Source organism: Narcine bancroftii, chromosome 3 (genome assembly GCF_036971445.1).
Source record: "Narcine bancroftii isolate sNarBan1 chromosome 3, sNarBan1.hap1, whole genome shotgun sequence".
Classification (NCBI taxonomy): Eukaryota; Metazoa; Chordata; class Chondrichthyes; order Torpediniformes; family Narcinidae; genus Narcine; species Narcine bancroftii.
Genome location: NC_091471.1, coordinates 221771893 through 221795524, shown reverse-complemented (window position 1 = coordinate 221795524; position 23632 = coordinate 221771893). Strand labels below are relative to the sequence as shown.

Here is a 23632-nt window from a genome sequence, read left to right as displayed (position 1 = left end):
TAATTCTGCTCCTGTGACCTTGTGCTTTTTATTTTAAAAGCCACTTTTACAATTGGCCATACTTTGTCTCTAATTGTGATGCAGGCCAAAATTAAAGACAAAAACAAGAAAAATAAAATTCAAACAGAGCAATAAAAGCAACAGTGGGCTGCAAAGAATTTTTAAGGAAATTATCATTATTAACAGGGCACCAAAAGGGCATGAACCCCAGTAGGAATATAGTTTTGACCATGATAGGAAAATGACAGGAATTAAATGTTCCTGTCAGCTTTATGTTGCACAGATGAAAGGTCCAAAATAGCAATAATTAAAGAGGAACTAAAAAGAGGCAAGAAGGAAAATAGTGACCACAGAATAACGAATAATGGAGAAAATAAATGGCCTTACAAACTATTTCTACCCCAGGCTATAAAAATTAGTCATAATTTTTCAAAGTTCCACAGAGAATTTGTGCCTTTGGGTTCAAAAGCTTAAAATGTCACTTCTTTGTTTAAGGGAGTGAGAGAGATATAAATAAGCAGGCTTGTGAAGATAACATCAAAATGAAGGATACCACTTTGATCACTAAAGACTGTGATGCAGGACCCCAATATTAATCAGCATTCAAAGAAAAGCATTGGGGATTGGTAAAGGTCATGTCATTTCTGAACTACTTACTTGATTTTTTTTAAGCTTGCCAAGAGATGTCTTCCTCAGAACTTCCAAAAGGCACTTGACTGCATTTCAGAAGTCCAGGATTATGGTATAGGATGCAAAATCTAATAAAATCTTTTTCCCTTCCCAAAATTCAAAATATTTGCATCATAAATTAAAAAACATTGAGACAGATACATGGAGAGGAAAAGTTTAGAGGGATATGGACTGAAGGCTTGCAAATGGGACAAGTTTGGTTGAAGTTGCGACGTCTCAATCTGTTGGATCGCAGACGAGTCCTCCATTTTGTTACGTCTCAATCTGTTGGATCCCAGACGAGTCCTCCATTTTGTTACGTCTCAATCTGTTGGATCCCGGACAAGTCCCACACTTTGTTACGCTTCAATCTGTCTGATCCCAGCCGAGTCCCCTACTTTGTTATGCTTCAATCTGTTGGATCCCAGCCGAGTCCCCCACTTTGTTACGTCTCAAAATGTTGGATCCCAGCCGAGTTCCCCACTTTGTTATGCTTCAATCTGTTGGATCCTGGTCGAATCCCCCACTTTGTTACATCTCAATCTGTTGGATCCCAGCCGAGTCCCCCACTTTGTTACATCTCAATCTGTTGGATCCCAGACGAGTCCCCCATTTTGTTACGTCTCAATCTGTTGGACCCCAGATGAGTCCCCCACTTTGTTACACCTCAAACCAGCAACAACAGAAGATGCAATTCAAAAGGGTTAAATTTTAACCCTATATTTATTAATGACTATTAACTATATAGCGTCTTAACCCTATTAACCCCTTTATAATTATCTATAACAAATATACAGATATCATATATTTATAAACAGTGTATGTAAAAAAAAACCCAGACTGTGCCCAATACTCAAAATGAGAAAAAAAACCTAAAAACCCCAAGTCAATCAGTCAGTCTGAAAACACACTCCACAGAATTCAATCTCAAAGCTCAATGTCCAAATTCTGTTCTTTAATTGAATAACAAAAGGACGTTGTATTGAACGTTGGAGAGAGAAATGATTGATACTGCATTGCCGTAAGCTTACGAATCCTTTTTCAAGGCCTCCTATAATTGTGGTTTTTAACCCTTCATTAACTTATGAGGCATGTGCCTTTCACACAGCTCTCCAGCCGATCTCCGCAGCTCCAAGTGCTACAGACCTGCCACTCCAATTGCCCTTCTGAACGTGCCATTCTCTCTCCAGCAGCACCACCAGTCACCCAGAGTTCCCCGCAGAAAATTCCATCCTTTATGATGCAGTCCACAATCCAAAAGGTCAGTCCATGGTCCATAAAAGAATGAACAATTTGCTGGCATTGTGTCTTGACCAATTATAGGCATGTCCCTGTGAAACAAATCTAAGATCTTTAATACTATGGCAAGTTATCATTATAATAGGAATGTTAATAAACAGGAATTGAGAACAGTTTAGCAATTATACCAAACTTTTAAAAATATTTTAGTGGGATCTGGGATTTAACGTGTATAAATTGTTATGAGGCAAACATGGAAACCTGGCCACCATAATAGGTACAGAATTCAAAGCTACGGAAGTTAACGTTGAACGTATAAAACTCTGTGTAGGTCACAACTGAAATGTTACAATTTAAGAAAGGTATAAAGTTTCTTGAGAGGGTGTAAAGAAATTCACAGGCACCTGAAGGCTGAAGCCCAGACTAAGATGAAAGAGTACAGAAGATGCAGTAACTGAATGATGACCACCACATACATACAGGTATGTGGACTCTTGAATACTGCCCTAACAACCAAATGTCCACGCTAATGAGAACCAGAACTGTGATAGTCAGGGCCACCGGTTGAAAAATTTCTGAACTATTGACTCCATCCCACATAAAGCAAAGTGGTCTAATCAGGTGGTGCATTGCATAAATTTAATTGATAGTGTTTGGTTCCTTGCATCACCTCTTTTCACTTCTGTATCTGATAATAAACTCTCATGATTATTTAACAAGTGGAAAATAACATGGCCAATATCATCCCTGTTGATGTCACCAAAAGCTCTTGCAAACTTCTACAGGTGTACTCTGGAGAGCATTCTAACTGGTTGCAACACTGGTATGGTATGCACAGCTCAGGAAAAGACTACAGGGGGTTGTAAACTCAGCCAGCGCCATCATGGGCATCAGTCTTCACTCCATCAAGGGCATCTACAAGAGGTGGTGCCTCAAGAAACCAGCTTCTATGATCAAGGGCCATGCCATTTTCTCACTGCTACCATCAGAAAGGAGGTACAGGAACCTGAAGACACACACTTAATGTGACAAAAACAGCTTCTTCCCCTCCGCCATCAGATTTCTGAATGGACAATGAATCACAAACACTATCTCATTTGTCCGCTTCGTTGCACAAATTATTTATTTTTAAAATCTTGCATTTATGGAATTGTAATGAATCGTAATTCTGCACAATACCACAGCCGCAAAAACAACGGCACATTTCACACCACGTTCATGAAAATAATTCTGATTGTGATTCTGAGGTTCCAAAATTTGAAAGAGGGGAACTTCAGTCACAAATTCAACTTCATCTATATCTGGACATGGCCTCAGAAAAACAACAGTCTTGTCGAACTTCAAAGAAGGTGACTGATCAAATTATGATAATAATAGATTGGTCTCTCTGCCCCATCTGCAACAGGGTACGTCATCGCCAGGGTTCTTCTCAACCAAGCTCGCAGAATGTTTTTGACAAGCTGCTCCAGACCTCAATGCAGATTCTTCCCTTTTGCACACGGCCCTCATAACAATTACGTTCAAGAGAAATGCAGGAAGCAGCTTCAACCATTGACCATGACCAATCATTAACCACCTACATGCTAATGCTTCTCATGAAAGTTTAAACTAGCAAGGCAGGGGGGTGGGGTTCAGTGCAGAGATTAGGCAGATGAGAAGTAGGGGACTCCTGTACTCAAAGAGAGCAAGTGTAATGGATAGGATAAGCAGGAGTATGACGAAGTGAGAGGAAAGACCCATTGTAGGCTTGGATGGGCTTGCGAAACTAGGATAGTACAGCTATAGTAGAAATGGGCCTGAGAGGAGGGCAGCTCGTTGTTCCAGGATACATATGCTGCGGGACAATAGAGGGGCAAATGAGGGTGGGGGTTGGATTTTTGATGAGAAGACTTAACAACCATGTTTAGAGATGATGTTCTTGTGAAGCAAAATGGATCAATCTTAGAAACAAGTCAATGAACTGCTATGAGCCCAGGGGGCCCCAAAACCTAGCAGCAATAGAAATTCACCAAGACAAATGGTTTCTTGAACAAAAGTTGCTTTTCATTATCTTTAAATGTGAAAACAGTATCAAACTTTAACTTATTACTATTAACTTAACTTAATCCCCTTCAACTTCTAAGCACACTTATATGTAATGTGTGTATAAATTCAGAAAAGTTCTTTGATTCACATCCAATCTCACTTCTCACTCCTCTGAGTTCACTGGTATCAGGCAATTCTTATACTATGCACAGAATTTTACATTTATAAAGTTCATCAGGCTTTGGTGCTTGAAAGGTAAATGGTTACCGCACAGGAAGGTTCGTGTTGGTTTTCAGAGAGAGAGATTTGTTGCTCATTGGACACCCACAATTGATTCCATCTGATCAGCCACTTCAGCGTCTTGCCGGAGAAACTTGTCCCCTCAGGGTTTTCCAGATGATAACCTCTTTCTTTCAGGTCACCACAGAGTTCCTTTTTGTTTCCATTATTTCAAGTGAAACATTATACCACCAGTCTTCTCCTCTTTGATGGACCACAAGGGCTTTGACCAGGCTGAACTAAAAACTCACAATCCATCTTCAAAATGGGGTTTTTCCACAAGCTTGCCAGCTTGTCCTGTTCCAGTCCTAGCTGCTGCTGCTGAACTATAGAACTGAATTCTTTCTCTCAGAGAAAACCACACGACCCTCTTAAAACAGCAAACTGCAATCAGACAGACGACAGCTCCGGATCTAATCTTCTAAATTTTGCTTTCCGAAACAATAATCCATTTCCCCACAGCACGTCCAATTAACACCTACTTGTGAAGTCCTTATAGGCATTCTTCAAAGTTTTTGCAAAGGCACTCGAAGCCTGGACTGTCTGGCTTAAAGCAGAGCTCCAGCACTTCAAATGAGATCTGTTGTGAAGTGTTTATATACTATAAAGCCTGCTACAATTTATATCCTTTTAAAACATATCTATATACAATACAAAATATAACATAATCTGTCACAGAACATTTTGATGGGACTATATCATAAGCTCCAAAATAGCTAACAGAATTTGGAGGAGCAGGTGTGTAGAGAAACTACAGATAGCTGTAACAGCATAGTATAACTGGGAGATTTTATCATTTCTTCCCAGGGGTAGTGAGAAAGCTGACTGACCAAAGGAACTGCTCACACTGACCATCCCAGATTCTCATATTAACAAAACAATATTTATTTGTATAGGTGAAATACTTGTCCTGAATATGCATTGTTTGTCAGTATGTGTGTTATGTCTGGTTGTGGGTCTGCATGTTTTGCGCCGAGGACTGGAGAAAACTGTTTCGTTGAGTTATACTTGTGCAATGAGATGACAATAAACTTTGACTGGACTTGACTGACATTTTTAGCCTCAGATGAAGTGTCAAAAGAATGGAAGTGGCAAATGCTGTGCCATTATTTAAAAGGAGAAACAAGGACAAGCCAGGCAACTGCTGGCCATTGAGCTCGATGTCAGTAGTTGGAGAACTCTTGGATGGAATTATGAGATCGACCTGCATTTGAATAGGCAGGGAGGAAATGGAAGAGGTTAGATGACATGGAAGATGTTGGGGGTTTTGAAGAAACTCCAAGCAAACCTAATCCTGCCCCACGTAACACCAACTATTTTCACAGAGGTGACCATCAGTGGGCATTAGAGCCCTAATTTATATATGAAGGGACGAATGCACTCAGAACATGCAAATTAAAAGGCAGCCATCCCACTGTAAAATTAAAATGCTTGATATCCATGTTAACATCTGAAAGCACAGGTACAATGCATATTGATTTTTAACACAGAGAGCAAGGAATGAATTCAAGGCAGGAAAGCAACTATTATTCCAGCCATTAAGTTGACCTAGCCATGTGAATCAAAAATCATGAACTCAGGAACTACCCACTTTCCTGAGATTGCTCGCCAATCATGGAGAAAAGGTTTTGGAATATGCCATGTACAAGAGGATTGTCTCACTATGCATGACAACTTGGAACCTTGCAAACACATTGAGCACAAATCAGCCAACAGCTTTCCGTGTTCCAAAATAATTTTGGCCAGAATGACCTATACAAATCCAGAACACAAAACAACCATGTTTATGACTAGTTCATGACAATAAATTCTGATTCGGAAAATCAGAAAAATTGAAGATGTGAAAATTTTAAATGATAAAAATTGCAATTTTGTCTTAGCAGGTCAGGCAGCATCTGTGGAAAGATAAGGGGTTAATATTTCAGGACTGGGACCCTCGTCAGAACTGGGAATGAGAGAAAATAACAGTTTAAGAGAAGGGGGAGTGATATACGTTGAACAAAAGTACAGCCTCATCTTAAAAAAATCTCAAAAAGTTTGAAGTCAAACTCAGTGTCAATGCTTAGAGTTAAATTAATTTTATCTTGAATTTCACAATGAAATAGAATTTGAGTTAGTTTTGAAAAAAAATGCTTCATGTTCATTCTGATTGACATTTTTACTTCGCAACTTAACAATGTTCACAAGATCACAAAACAAAGGAACAGAAGCAGGCCACTAGGCCCATCGAGTTTGTTCCGTAAAACTACACTATGTTACTCTACACTAGTTCCAATTTCCGGCCTTTTCCCCATATCTCTTGATGCCCTCACTACTTGTCTATATCTTGTTTAAATACTCCCAGTGATCTGGCTTCCATTGCTGTATGCGGCAGAGTTCCACAGATCCATGACCCTCTGGCTAAAAGATGTTCTTCTTAATATCTGTTTTATATGGATAACTTCTAATTTTCAGACTATGACCCCTTGTCCTGGATTCATCCATGAAGGGAAACATCTTACCCGTACCCACCCTATCCATACCTTTCAAAATAGAAAATGCCTCAATGAGATCTCGTCCTATATTCCAATGAATACAACCCAGGAGCTGCCAAACGCTCTTTGTATGTTAGCCCTTGATTTCCAGGAATCATTCTGGTAAATCTCCTCTGCACTCTCTCCAACAACATCACATCCTTTCTAAGATAAGGGGCCCAAAACTGCACACAGTTCTCCAAATGAGGTCTCACCAGTGCCCCATAGAGCCTCATCAACACATCTTTACTCTTGTACACTATTCCTCTTGAAATGAAGGCCAACATAGCATTCGCTTTCTTCACTACCAATTTCACCTGGTCATTCACTTTTAGGTTTCTCTGCACGAGGACACCCAGGTCCCTTTGCACATCCGAGGTCTTAATTTTCATCCCATCCAAATAGTATTCTGCCTGTTTATTTCCACTGCCAAACTGTACAACTGTACACTTCTCTATGTTAAATCTCTTCTGCCATAATTTTGCCCAGTCTCCAAATCTGTCTATCTTTCTTTGGCTTGGCTTCGCGGACGAAGATTTATGGAGGGGTAATGTCCACGTCAGCTGCAGGCTTGTTTGTGGCTGACAAGTCCGATGCGGGACAGGCAGACCATATCCTTCTGCAACTTTACGGTTTCTACTATACTTTCTACTGCGCCATCTGTCTTGGTGTCATCCGCAAATTTGGCCATAAAACCACAATCCAAATCATTAATATTAATTGTAAACAGCAGAGGGCCCAAGAACACTACGAGTTACAGGCAGCCATCCAGAACAAGAACCCTTCATTTCAACCCTTTGCTTCCTGCCTAGCAGCCACTTCTCTATCCAGTTTAATAACTTCCCTGTAATTCCATGGGCCCTCATCTTATTTAGCAGCCTAATATGCGGCACATTATTGAAAGCCTTTTGAAAATCTAAATAGATAACATCAACAGCCTCTCCTTTGTCTATCCTACTTGAAATTTCTTCAAAAAACTCTAATAGATTGGTCAGGCAGATCTACCCTTCAAAAAACAATGCTGACTTGGACCTATCCTGTCATGCCCTTTTATAGATAAGGTAATTAGTCATAGACATTTTTCCCAGAGTCGCTAAATCTAAAAATGCAGGGCACAGATTTGAAGTGAGAGGATTGAAAAGGGACCTGAGTAGCATCTTATTCACAAAGAGAACAGAGGGTGTTATATCTCTGTGTTACTTGGGAGGCTTCTTAAATAACTTAGAGATGCAAGATTCAAAGAACAAAAGAGACTTTACTTACTGATGCCTTCCACCATCTCAGGAAACTGCTCATACACACTCCATACATATACATACACCCCACGTGGTGGACTATAGTTACTACAGTGAGAAGGGTGTATTCTTACACAGTTACAAAATAGTTCACATTATCCTGACTATATAACATCCCTCCTTCTCAAGATAAAGAAAAAAAGTGTTCTTTAAAGCATTAACCCTTGCTTCTCTTTGCTCTGGGTGAGTCTGCATTGATTATGGATTTCATTTGCATCCTCGTGACTTCAAAGGCTTTGGCTGTGTCTATGGTTTCAGCCAACTTCAAGCTATCCTTCCCTAAAAGAGACTTTTGCACTTTCAGGGGCATCAGATGCTGAGTACAAATGAAAATCAGCGGCAAAACATTTTTAGATCAGTTGAACTAATGCAATGTGTCATCATCATTATGCAATTAAACATGCTCAATTCAATAAAAGTTAAATTAATGTTTCTCCAGCTTCCTACGTGATACGGAAATTTTGAAATTATGTTTGTGTTAAGCTTAAAGTTGTCTATCATAATCCCCAATTTCTTTTGAGGAAGCAAACATTTTTTTAAAAATCATTGTCGAGTGGAATCAGAATCTGTTTAAAAACAGGAAATGCTGGAGATCAAGCAGAATGCATGGAATGGGAAACAGATGACTTGTTCCAAAACACAAATCCTTTGCAATTTTTGGTGCTCCGCTCATTGTTGTAGAACAATGCAGACTCAGTCGACAATCCCTACACAACATCCTCCCTTTCTGTAGCTGTGATACTATCCCTGATTCGCAATGCCACTCACTCCTCTTTAATATCCCTCTCTCTTATTTCTGAAACATCTGAACCCCGAAACGTGCATTAGCCAATCCTGTTCATTTGTCAGCCAGGTCTCTGGAACAGCCAGAACATCGTAATTCCTCGTGCTGACCTTGCACAAAGTTATTCTTAATTCTTCTTCCATTAAAGTATACAATTTTCCGCCCATCCAAATGACCACATTAATTCTCCACCTACTGCCTGTCCTTCCTCACTGCTTCATCACCCATAGCATTTACCCTTTTACCAGTTGCTCCATCATCTGACCCTAATACTCTGATTTCCATCCCCCTGTCCAGCTAGTTTAAACTCATCCCAAAAGCTCTGGCAATCTCCCAGCAAAGATATTGGTTCCTCTCCAGTTCAGGTACAACCTGTACCTTTTGTACAGGTCATACTTTTCCCAGATGGGATCCCAATGATCTACAAACCTGAACCACTGCCCCTGTACCAACACCTCAGCCATGCAGTCATCTGCCACAACTTATTCTTGGCCTTCCTGGCGCATAACACAAGCCACTTTCAGGTGCATTCTCCACCAAAAAGGCACCTGCAGAAGCAGAATCAGACCTGTGGAATGGTCATTTTGGTGGCAGCGCCAGGAATGCACTGTGGCTCCTGTCCCTTCGGGCTGTCACAGTTGAGGCGGCGGGATTTCAGCCCGTGACGGCCACCTCACGGTGTGGGGACCGATACAGGGCTGGGGTGAGAGCATGCGGCAGAGGGATCAGTGGGGTGGGGGGGGGAACCGACACAGGGCTGTGGGGAGAGAGGGGAGCAGTTGGATCAGTGTGGGGACTGACATGGGGCTATGGGGAGAGAGCAGAGAGTGGGATCAGTGAGGGGACTGACATGGGGCTGTGGAGAGAGAGAGGGGCAGTTGGATCAGTGTGGGGACTGACATGGGGCTATGGGGAGAGAGCAGGGAAGTGGGATCAGTGTGGGGACAGCCAGCAACAGCTCCCCCTGCCCCTGCCCTGACGTCCCGTGCTGGGGGACAGGGGCAGCGGGAGGGGGGGCTGTCATCCCCTTAGCACCCACTTATATGTGGCTGCTTTCAGGTGCTGGTTGGACCTCAGTGCTCCGGCGATAATCCCTCCCAGAGGACGGTTACCAAGTGTACCTCGCAGGCACCTCCTGCGCTTTCAGGTGGCCTCCCTGTAGCTGCACAGAGGTCAAATATGCGACTTTACCAAGATATTTTGGCCACCTGAAAGTGCCTACAGACAGCAATCCTGAGATTACTAACCCTGAGGTTCTGCTCATGAGATGCCTTTCTAACTCCATATTCACTCTTCAGAACCTCATGCCTTCTTTTAAATCTATGGCATTGTTTCTAACATGTACCACGATATTTGGCTGCTCATCCTCTCTCTCAATGGACTCAATCAGAAACATCTCTGACCCTGGTACTCGGGAGATAATATGCCATTCGAGAGTCTTGATGCTTTCGACAGAATCTCCTGCCCGTTGCCCTAACCAATAAATCCTCTATCACTTTTGCTCTCCTCCTCTGTTCCCTTCTCTTCTGAGGCATAGAGCGAAACTCTGTTTCGCTGTGGCTTTTCCCTGTTCCATCCCAATGGTATCCAAATGGTATATCTATCATTGAGGGGAATTATCAACCACAGGATTTACTTTAAATGAAAAATGTTTTCCAATGCGTGAAATGCATTAAATTTATTAAAATTTTTAACTAATAATTAAACCAATGTCTTCATGGTATGAACCATCATAATGCACGTCACTAGAAAAAGTGCACCACATATTACATTTTTGCAAATGGAACAAAGTTTCAAGATCAAAACAACTTTTGATGAAATGCTTCGAAAGGCTGAGCATGGCCAGAATTAACACGCACCTGGTAATGATCTAGACACACTGCAATTCACCAATTGCCACAATCACTCCACAGCAAATGCAATATCTGGCTCTCCACTCAGCTCTGGATCAACTCAAAAACTGCAGCTCGCACTCAGCCTTCAATACCATATTCCTTCAGTGCTGGTCAAGAAGGTACAAACTCTAGCCACCTGTACCCCACTCTGCAACTGGATCCTTGACTTTCTCATTGAAAAACCAGTCAGTACAAATTGGAAACAACATCTCCTCTTCACTGATCAGTGACACAAGTGCACCTCAAGGATGTGCGCTCTACTTGTTCTACACCCACGACAGTGTGGTCATGCACAATTCCAATGCCATCCACAAGTTTGCTGATGGCACTACGGTTGTCGGCAGAATCACAAATGGCAAAGAGGAAGTGGACAGGAAGGAGATGGATCACCTCGTTGAATGGTGTCACGACAACAACCTTCACTCAACAGCAACAAAACCAAGGAGACGATTGTGAGGTGTCTGAGGAGATTTGGTATGTCTCCAAAGTCTCTTGTAAACTTCTACAGTGTTCCATGGAGAGCATTCTGGCTGGTTGCATCACTGCCTGGCACAGAAGCACCAACTCTCAGTAAAAGAATAAATTCCAGAGGGCTGTTAACTCGGCCTGCGACATCACAGGCACCAGACTTCACTCCATCAAGGACATCTACATGAAGCAGTGTCTTAAAAGCAGCCTCTCTCCTCAAAGACCCCCACCACCCAGGCCACGCCCTCTTCACTCTGCTACCGTCGGGGAAAAGGTAAAGGAGCCTAAAGACGAGCACTCAGCGGCACAAGGACAGCTTCTTCCCCGCTGCCATCAGATTCCTGAATGATCAATGAACCAAAGACACTGCCTTACTTTTTATTATTTTTTTAATTTTATTTTATATAGTAATGTCTTAAGTTGGTTATAATATGCACGATGATGCTACAGCAAAACACTGGATTTCATGACTTGTTCATGACAATAAATTCTGTCTCTGACAATTGAATGATGCAAGGTGCATTATATTAATAGCGCTCCAGTCCCCACTAATGTGGATTCCTGACAACAAATTGCAATAATATTCTTGAATTTATGGTGTTGTCCCAAAGGCAACTTACAGAAATATAATTACAGTGAAACCCCTAGAATCCAGCACCTATGGGGATTGGTAGATATGGGGATAAGTGAATTTTCTTGTTGACTGAGATTGTGGGTTGTGCAAACTGACCACTAGGGGGCACCAGTTTTAAACCTTCATTTTTTTTTAACCTCAACTTTTTCTGTAATATTTGTGCCGGTTGTTTAAATTCCAGATAATGGGGATTTTACTGTATGTAAAAATGAATAATGGAAAGAAGGAAAGTGGTGCTGGAATAGGTGAAAAATTGCATAGTCAAAGAGGTTTTTCTCAGATGGATCTCGAGAAAGAAATACGTTTTTGACGAGAGGATTCCAAAGTTGACTGGACGATTGAAAGCTCGGCTGCTAAGAATGTGATCAAGAAAATCAGGAAGCACATTGGTGATGGACAAATCATTAGATATGAATGGTGTTGAGATCCAAGAAAATATCTGATAATTTCCTTCAATAATAGCTGGGGTTATTTTTTTTTAAATTCTATTCACAACCCAGTCGAAGCAGATTCCAGCCATTTAAAGCCGTGTTGCCCAATTACACTCAAATTAACCTACAATCCCCATATATTTTGAAGGGTGGAAGGAAACAGGACTAGCGGGGAAGACCCACACAGACATGGGAAGAACATACAAACTCCTTACAGAAGAGCTGGATTTGAACCCAGATCACTGGTGCTGTAATTATGCTTTTATTGGTCAAGCAATAAAATTGAAGTGCTTTAGGTATTTTTTTTTACTACATGATCTCGTCGCCCATCAGAACATCAAATATTTTTGGGTATATTACATTCAAAATGATGGGTATAACTCTTCTGAGCCCAACAACTATGTGGTCAATTTTAATTGAGGCGGTGGGGTTGGCATAGCGGTTAGCGCAACATCTTTACAGTGCCAGTGATCAGGACCGGGGTTTGAATCCCACGCTGTTACGTTAGCAAGGTAACCGTACCTCTGATATCGGAACCCACACAAAACTGTCCATCATCCCTTAGGCACTGCCCAGTCTCTCTCGCCTCCCAATCAGGTGCATGCCCACCCACCAGCCCGAGCATGCACTGTCACTGGCTGGCCCCATACATTACAGCCCCTGCTCAGCAGAGCAGGATATATAAATCTGAGCACACCATTGTTTACTCTCTTTGCCACTCCTGCACTCATTCAGGGTTGTTGTCGCCACGATGGACACCATCCGGTGTTAGCCAGTAACCTTGACGTGTGTGTGTGTGTGTGTGTGTGAGAGAGAAACTGCTTGTATTTGAACTTGTTTAGCTTAACCTGTGTGTAGGCGTTGTAGCTGATTAATTGTCTTTGCTCTGGGACAGCCCAGAGACCCTTTTTTTCTGTGTACTGTTTTAATAAAGCACGTGTATTGTCACACTGTATCCAGACTCACTTGCCTGCTGTACTCAAAAACGAACCCTTTCTACACAATACATACCCTGTCTGTAAGAAGTACATTCTCCCCCTTGTCTGCATGGGTTTTCCCTCAGGGGCTTCAGTTTCCTCCCACCTTTCGAAATGTATTGGGGGTGTAAGTTAATTGGGTGTAAATTGAGGAGCATGGACTCATATGTCGAAATGGGTCTAAGTTTAAATTTAATTTAAAAATGTAAAACAATTTGATAGAAAGCTTCAATATAAATACCTGTCGCTTAATAACAATTAAATATCAGCTGCATTTGTTTTCTTGGTTCAGTATTTAAGTTTACACAAGTTGCCTCACACCATGAGAATGGTTGCTCTGCGAAAAAATGGATTCACACAGCCATGTGAGGAATATAAATTTTCAGATTATCATGAAAAGGGATATCAATTAACACCAAACAAGAGCTTTTGTGGGGTTCATTCAGGAGCCCAATGGCTGTGGGGAAGAAACCATCTTTAAGCCGGTTGGTGCATGCTTTCATACACCTGAGCCTTCTCCCTGAAGGGGGAAAGAAAGAGAGAGTATTAGGGTGTGATGGGTCTTTCATCCTGTGGCCTGTCTTTCGTAGGCAATGGGAGACGATATGGCATCTATGAAGGGGCACTCTGGGGTGCATCCTGCAAGTATGCTTTTGATGGTGCATCTGTAGAGGTTGTTGAGGGACAAGAGAGAACTGCCAGATTCCTTAGTCTGTTAAGAAAGTAGAGGCATTGGTGCATTTTCTTAAAAGTCCTACATCAGGTCATTGGAGATATTTATTCCTATTATCTTGAAGCTATCCACTCTGGCGTCAGCACCATTAATATGGACAGAGGTTTTTAAATTTAAATATTTTTTTTATAATTAGACATACAGGCCATTTCAGCCCGAGTCCATGCTGCCCATTTTGCACCCCATTTATGAAGGGCGGGAGGAACCCAGAGCCCCCGGAGAAAACCCATGCAGACATAGAGAGAACGTATAAACTCCTTCCAAACAGTGCAGGATTTGAACCCAGGTCCAATCCCACTTGCTGGGGCTGTAAAGGCATTGTGCTTACTGCTACGCCAACCATGCTGCCCAGTAGTGAAGTCTTCCCATTCTCCTAAAAGTCAATGATTGACCCCTTTGTCTTATTGAAATTGAGAGAGAGGTTGTTCTCTTGGCATCATGCCACTAGACTGCCAACTCCCACTTGATCCAATTTTATTTTTGTTGGGTAATATTAAAAGGATTAGTCAAATTAAGATTAACTATGTATCAAATTGAATTTTATGATTAGCTTTTGCTATTTTTAAGAAATGTGTAACTATTACTTGGAAATCAGATGCAGATTTAGGAATGCAGAGATACTGTTGTGGTGTCGTCGGTGAATTTGAAGTTGGAGTTGAGACAGCATTAAACTGTACAGTCTAGACAAAAGAGGCTGAGGAGAGGCTTGATCAAATGCCTGAAGATTACACCAATTACAAAAAAAGGTACAGGTTTTGATACCCTGATTTAAGACAGTTGGGGGGGGGGGGGGGTAATGCCACTGGAGAAGGAGAGGTTTTGCAAAATGGCACTGAAGTTAAAGTGAAGAGTTATTTCTTATATAGTACTGCGGGCTTTTATCGTGGGCTTCTGGGTTTCTTGTTTACATCACCATCAGTGGAGGGGCATCACATGTGTTTATTTAAAATGGAAAAAAATCACTGTTCTGTGTGAATAAGTAGAAGTGTCATATAATTTATTTAATATATTGTTACGAGCCCAAAGGACCCCAAAACCCAGCAGCAACCAAGACAAGTAGTTTAAGAACAAAAGTTATTTTTAATCAACTTTAAACATGAAAACAGAATCAAACTGCGACCTATCTCTACACTTAACTAACCCAAATTAACCCACTTCTAATTCTAAACACACATGTATGTAATGTGTGTGTAAATTTAAGAAAAGTTCTTTGGTTCACAGTTCAATCTCACTTCTCCTTCTTCCAAGTTCTCTGGATGCAGGCAATTCTTATACTGTGCACAGAATGTAACATGTATAAAGTTCACCAGGCTTTGGTGCTCGAAAGGTAAATGTTTACCGCTCAGGAAGGTTCTTGTAGGGTTTGCAGAGCTATTTGTTGTTCCAGGATTTCCACAACTGAGGTACCATCATTAGTCACCTCAATGTCTCGTTGATGAAACTTGCTCCATCAGGGTTTTCCAGATGGTAACCTCTTTCTTTCAGGCCACCACAGAGTTCTGTTCCGTTCCTCTTATTCTAAGAGAAACCAGACAGATAGCACTTCCAGCCATCCACTGCTTTGGAGCTTTTTATCAATTTCAACCAGTTCTTCCCGCTTGCACTGTTCAGCTGCTCTCAGTGTCACCCACACTAGCTGAGAGGGCTTCTCTTCTCTCTTTCTCTTTCTCTCTCCAACTGCCACTACCAGAAAGCCCATGTGACTCTCTCACTTGCAAAACCCCCACCTTCTTCACCAAACAACAGGAGTTCTTCTACTTGGTCAAGATGTTGTCTTAAGTAAACAAAACCCAGGAGTGACCTTTCTGTGCAGTGTCAAAACCCTTGAAAAGAGCTTCCAACAGCCAAAGTGTCTCCAGTCCAGTCAGTTCAAATAGCACCTACTTGTGAAATGTGCCTCACATTCTCCAGAGGTCCTGCAATGTTATTGAATATGAATTCTTCAGTCTTTCAAACAAGATCTGCTTTAAAATGTGTGTAACCCACTAATCTTACCAAAATTCTCCCAAATATTTATAATCCATTACAATATATAATAAATTTATTTCAGAAATTAACAAATTACTTCAAAGTAAAGCTCCTAAGTTAGGTATTCATAAATCAAGATTAAGAGGGGAAATTGATTTAGAGAGAAAGATAGATGAGAATGATGGGAAGCAATAATGTCAAGATAGCATGACAAAAAATATTAATGTAAGATAATAGATTGGTTCAATCTAATTTTTTTTACAACAATTATATTTAACCCCTCAAAAATTATAAAAAGATTTAATCCAACATTATCAGATTTATGTTTTAGATGTGGCCAAGAAGTAGGCTCATTTTTTCATATTCTACTTGGCAGTGTTCCAAGATAAAACCTCTCTGGATAGAGGTGGAAGTATTCTTGGAAAAAATATTAAAGGTAAAACTCCCACTTGATCCGATTTTATTTTTGTTGGGTAATATTAGAGTGATTAGTCTTAAATTAAGATTAACAATCAAATTGTTTTTTTTATGATTAGCTCTAGCTATTGTTCAGGAAATTTTAGTGCAGCCATTACTTGGAAATCAGATGTAGATTTAGGACTGCAGAGATGGCATGTTGAATTACAATCTTGTATTCCACTGGGAAAAAAAACATAATTTACACAATAGATAACAAATCTTTTTGAAAATATGCAGCCCATATTGTAAATTATATGTTGGAATGAAAATTTAGAGCTCTCAATAATCGTTCCGATGGTAATTTTCAGCTTCACAGTTATTGAATTGAAGTTATATTTGAATTTTTGACATTCTTTTTTTTCTCTCTCCCTTCTTTTTATTTTTTTCTCCTTTCTCTTTTCTTTTTTTCTCCTTTCTTTTTTTCTTTATTAGGGGTTTAGGGGTGGTTGGGGGTGGGGGGAAGGAGGGATAAGGGATGTATATATTTATATATATATACACACACAGACACACACACACACACACACACATATATATATATATATATATATATATAGATGTATGTATATGGGTGTATATGTGTGTATATGTATGTATATATATATATCTTTGGCTTGGCTTCGCGGACGAAGATTTATGGAGGGGGTAAAAAGTCCACGTCAGCTGCAGGCTCGTTTGTGGCTGACAAGTCCGATGCGGGACAGGCAGACACGATTGCAGCGGTTGCAGGGGAAAATTGGTTGGTTGGGGTTGGGTGTTGGGTTTTTCCTCCTTTGCCTTTTGTCAGTGAGGTGGGCTCTGGGGTCTTCTTCAAAGGAGGTTGCTGCCCGCCAAACTGTGAGGCGCCAAGATGCACGGTTTGAGGCGTTATCAGCCCACTGGCGGTGGTCAATGTGGCAGGCACCAAGAGATTTCTTTAGGCAGTCCTTGTACCTTTTCTTTGGTGCACCTCTGTCACGGTGGCCAGTGGAGAGCTCGCCATATAACACGATCTTGGGAAGGCGATGGTCCTCCATTCTGGAGATGTGACCCATCCATCGCAGCTGGATCTTCAGCAGCGTGGACTCGATGCTGTCGACCTCTGCCATCTCGAGTACTTCGACGTTAGGGATGTAAGCGCTCCAATGGATGTTGAGGATGGAGCGGAGACAACGCTGGTGGAAGCGTTCTAGGAGCCGTAGGTGGTGCCGGTAGAGGACCCATGATTCGGAGCCGAACAGGAGTGTGGGTATGACAACGGCTCTGTATACGCTTATCTTTGTGAGGTTTTTCAGTTGGTTGTTTTTCCAGACTCTTTTGTGTAGTCTTTCAAAGGCGCTATTTGCCTTGGCGAGTCTGTTGTCTATATATATATATACACACATACATATATATATATATATATATATATATACATATATATATTCATATATATATACATATATATATTCATATATATATACATATATATATTCATATATATATACATATATATATATATATTCATATATACATATATATATTCATATATACTCCTTTGAAGAAGACCGCAGAGCCCACCTCACTGACAAAAGGCAAAGGAGGAAAAACCCAACACCCAACCCCAACCAACCAATTTTCCCTTGCAACCGCTGCAATCGTGTCTGCCTGTCCCGCATCGGACTGGTCAGCCACAAACGAGCCTGCAGCTGACGTGGACTTTTTACCCCCTCCATAAATCTTCGTCCGCGAAGCCAAGCCAAAGAAAGAAAAAGAAAATATATATACATATATATATTCATATATATATACATATATATATATATATTCATATATATACATACATATATATATATATATTCATATATATACATACATATATATATATATATTCATATATATACATACATATATATATACATATTCATATATATACATACATATATATATACATACATATATATATACACATACATATATATATACATACATATATATATATACATACATATATATACATACATACACATATACATTCACCACACATGTATCATTTTTTTCAATTTATTATTAATAATTGTAATTGTGGTTTTAAAATTTATAAATAAATTTTTTAAAAAGCATTATATGGTAGAGCTTGATATGCATAAGTACTAACATGAGTAAAATGTTAAAATGTATAAGTTATAATGTTGATGGCTTGAAAGGAATAAAGAAAAAAATGGTCTTGACTTTAAAAAATTAAAGGTGTACATAGTTTTCCTACAGGAAACGCACCTTATAAAATTGGAACATAACAATTTAAAAAGGGACTGGTGGGACAAGTCACTTTGTCTTCTTTCAACTTCAAAGCAAGGATGAGAGTGGCAAATGGAATTAACAAAAATATACTGGTGTTGGTTGAGGACACATGAATTGATTCAGCATAAAGATGTATAATGGCACATTGTCGGATATACGCGAAATCCTGGACTATTTTGATGATGAATCCTTTATGCAGAATGTCTTCTTTTTTTTAATTTAAAACCTCAAAATAAATGTTTACAATATTTCAAATTCAATTGCAATACATATGAGATATGTGTATTTTTATATATAAAAAGTAAGAAAATAAAGTAAAATAGAAGAAACCCCCACTACTCCTCCACCCTCCTTCCTCAATCCCCTGCAAATGCAAGAAAAAAAATACAGAAGAGAAACACAACTTTTTGATATCTTATATCTCCTATAAGAGAAAGGGAATGTTCAAGATTCATTTAAATATTAATACCCAAATTTTGTAAATATGGACACCATATTTTCCAAGATGTTTGATATTTATCTCTTAAATTATAAGTAATTTTCTTAAGTGGAATACAACTCCAAAATTCTGCAAGCAATCCATCTATTTCCAAATCAATACCCAACTTCCAAGTTATAGCAATACATGTTCTAGCTCAGTGGTTCTCAACGTTTTTCTTTCCACTCACATCCCACTTTAAGTAATCTCTTACTAATCACAGATCACTGATGGCATAGGTATTACTTAAAGTGGTATGGAAGTGGAAAGAAAAAGGTTGAGAGCCTCTGGTCTATAAGATACTGGTCTCATTAAATCTCTATCTTTCTTTGGTATTACTGTAATAATTGCAGTGAAAAGGATTCTGGTATGTATCTCCATAGCTTGAATTAACACCTCCATAAATGGATATATTAAAATATCCTTCTTATAAAATTCTACATGAAATCCATCTTCTTATGGTGATTTATTGTTTTGTCGTGGACTCATCACCTCACTAATTTCCCTTGCAGTAAATACTAAATTTAATTTTTTTTTTGTTCCTGATCATTTAAACTAGGTAAAGTTATTTGAGATAAAAACATTAATCTTATTTTCATCATGCAATAATTCCGATTGATAATTCAGAATAAAATCCCTTAAATATTTCTTTTGGTTTATACGTAAAAAACCCCAAACTTTTTTTAAAATTGCATTAATCACTCTAGATGTCTGTTCTGCTTTCAAAATACCATGCTAACACCTAATGATCCTTTTCACCTAATTCATAATATCTGTTTTGTTCTTTGAATTAATTTTTCAGTTCTATATATCTGAACATTGGAGATTTTTTATTAATTAATTGTTTTATTTTTACTTCAGAAGGATTATTTTGTAAATCCTTTTCTAATTTACCTACACCTTGTTCTAACTGATTTGTCTCTTTTATATATGCCTTTTTCATTTTAGCCAAACAACTTATTATTTGACCTCTTAAATATGCTTTTGCAGAATGTCTTCTTAAAACAGTGGAAGGAAGACAAAATGTCCTGGTTGGGGCAGATTTTAATTTTTGCTTGGACACCATCCATGATAAATCAGTGAAGACAGTAACCAATGCAAAAACTGCAAAAGTTACTACTTCCTTTTATGAAGGATTTAAATCTGATAGATATAAGTAGACAGTCACACCCCAGGGCGAGAGAATATTCATTCTACGCAAAGGTTCACAACTCTTATACAAGAAAAGTTATATTTTTTATGCCTGCACATATGGAAAACAGTGGTCAAAACGGAGTATCTGACTAGATTGCTCTCTGATCATGCACAGCTGACTCTAGTAATAATGACGCCAGAAAAATGAGTGTTTACAGATAACGTCTTAATTCTACACTGTTGAGAAGGACATATAAGGGAACAAATAGAATTGTTTAGTGAAATTAATTGTTTTTTTTAAATATGGGACACACTCAAGGCTTTTTTAAGTGGACAGATAATTTCATAAACTAAAAAAAATACAGAAGGAACACATGGCAAATGTTAATGGTCTGGAGAAAGAAATAACAGAGCTGGGAAAAGAGTACTAGAGATAGGGTTCGAAAGGTAAATCTGTTCACATATAACCCTGGTTTCCCGCCTAACCCCAGAACCCTTCTGAAGACTACTGTGAGATCCTACTCTCAGCAGTGAGAGCTTTTATTCACGCTACAATATGATTTACCACCACTAGTTCCCCCCCCCCCCCCCCACCCTGCAGAAAACATAGATATTTGCTCCATTTTTGTGTATCAATCTTAACATTTAAAAAAAAGGACAGGTTCGTGGAGGGCAATGGGACAAGGCAGAGTAATAGTTGGTGGAGACTAGAAGGGCTGAAGGGCCTGTTTACTATTCCATAATGTTTTACTTGATCAGGTTGCCCCAAAAGCTAATAGAAGTGTTAAAGGACTCTTGGCTGCATAATAGGTAACATACAATGAACCCTCAATAACCAAACATCTTAAAATTAATATTAACACTGTCAGAAAAACCTGAATGTTGAGGCAGTAAGGCCTAATAACAGGCCCACTTATGAATCTCTCTTTCTCTCCAGATATTAGCTGCAAATTTTCCTTGAAATTCTAATTTCCCACAAAATATTAAAATGTAACAATATCATTTGAAAATTAATATTTAATGAATTACAGATCATTGGAACCTATATTAAATGACGGAGTAATAAAACTATTTCTGAATAGTCCTTATCTATGTCCTCTTCTCGTAATGCCAGAGATCTTCAGCAGATGGCATATGAAAGACACAAGAGAGGATTTACCAGTGCAAAAATGGTTTGATTTATTAATGTTCTTTCCAGATTATTAGTTTGCTCACCTCCTGAACAGTGAGGACACCAGATATGTCACCATTCTGTCATAACTGATAAGATGCTATTTTCTATTTAAACCCTTTCTGATAATGAAGCAAAGGGAGGCAAGTTATTAATGCACTGGAATCACAATGTGGGAAGAAAGCTACAATCGGTGATGTCGGTAGGATAAAGGTTCAGCCAGCAAAGGAAAACCTTGTGAACTTCCTAAAGGTCATGGCATTCAGAGAGCCACAAAAGCAGGTTGCAAGCTCCAAACTCAGAGAGAAGAGGGCCACTTAAAGATCAAAGCGATCAACTGTGTGAAACCACATGAGACAGGCGAGATAGAAATGTGCATTTCTCATCTGCCTTTACAAAGGGGAAAGTGTGAATGCTGGGAAGTTCAGAGAATAGTGATGTCTTGAAGAGGAAGTGCTGCAAGTTTTAAAACACATAAAAGCAGAGAAATCCCTAGGGCCTGATCAAGTGTATCCGAGGATGTCATGCAGAAGAAATTTCAGGAGCCCTGGTGTAGATATTTGCATAATCCTTAAGCATGGGTGAGGAGCCAGAAAACTGGAGGATGGTTTATGCAGAGCCTTTGTTTCCAAAAGACTGAAATGACAAGTCAGAGAACTTGCTACAAATGTTCATACACTTAGGGATCTAGTTGACTGTATTCAAGAAAATAGAAGAGACCATGCAAGGGCAGCAAGAAAGTACAAGCAAGCAGAGTCTTCTCAGGGATAGCTGTTGCGATAGTGAAGAAGATTGTCATATGTTACAACAGGATGTAGACAGGGTGCAGAGTTGGGCAGAGAAGTGGCAGATGGAGTTCAATCCAGTTAAGTGTGAAGTGATGCATTTTGGAAGGTTGAACTTGAAGGAAGAATATGTAGATAATATCAGGATTCTTAACCAAGTGGAAGAGCAGAGAATCTTCAGTTCCAAGTCCATAGTTTTCTGCACAAGTTGATCAGGTAGTTAAGAAGGGCTGGGGAGGGCTGACCTTCACGAGTCAGGGGATTGCCATGAGGTAATGTTGCAGCTCTATAAAACATTTGGAGTATTGCGATCAGTTCTGGTTGCCCCATTACAGGAAGGATGTAAATGTTTTAGAGAGGATTCAGAGGAGATTTACTAGGATGTCGCCTGTTTGTAGAAGATGTCTTATGAAACAAAGATGACAGATCCAGGGCTTTTCTATTTCAATCAACAAAGAATGAGAGTTGGCTTAACAGAGGTATCATATATGATGTTGCACAGGAAAACTTGTGTGTAGGATGACCCTGGAATTTCCACCTAAATTGTTAGCTTTGAGTGTTACCCTTTGTATAAGGCTACCCCAAATCTGGTACTTGCCACTGACCAGTGACTGCTGTTAAAAGCAAATCACAATATTTTAATAACAAATTATCATCTAAAGCAGTGGTTTTCAAAATTATTCTTTCCCACTCACATCCACTTTGATTTATCCCTATGCCATCAGTGCTCTGTGATTAGTAAGGGATTATTTTTTTTTAATAATTTTTTTTATTTTTCACACTGTGAACCATATCAACCAAAATACATACAAACATTTCCCTCTTAAATATACACAGTGGCATTTTCTCCCCTTTTCTCCCCCCTACCTTCCCTCCCCCCTCCAAAACCAATAAACATTCAACATATACAATACAATAAAACCATTAAACAACATCATCACACAATGAAAATAAACAAAAAAAATGTGTTATCTACTTTTACATACTGGATCGTCATTTTGTCTTCTTATCATTTTAGGATTATTAAAGGTGGTATGTGAGAGGGAACAAAAAGTTGAAAACCACTGCTCTAGACATAATTGTTACTGAAATATTTTGAGTGAGAAAAATTATCTTTAGCTCATTTCCTTTGGAGTTATGAAACCCTGCACATAACAAGTCAATTAGGTACGATTCAAACAGTGGTTTTCAAACGTTTTCTGGTCTTCACCACTGATCTAAAGGTTTACATTTTATTTTGATATTTTAAAATAAACCACTGTCAGCTCCTGTAACAGGCCGTTTAAAGTCTGTACAGAGCTGACAACAGTCGTACCTGGCAGATGGATCACGTGGGGGAGTGCTGAGACTTCCCAAATAACTAGTGGGGCATGCATGAGATTGCTTCAGCTGGCAGGAAGATGGCGGTGATGTTACGACTTCATCATCAAGATATG

The 23632-nt window shown here is 39.5% G+C and overlaps 1 long non-coding RNA gene across 1 annotated transcript in view; it reads right to left on the bottom strand.

The window, feature by feature from the left end:
• LOC138756387 (uncharacterized) overlaps positions 1–23632 on the bottom strand; it is a 122969-nt gene that overhangs the window by 68373 nt on the left and 30964 nt on the right. The window lies entirely within an intron of this gene.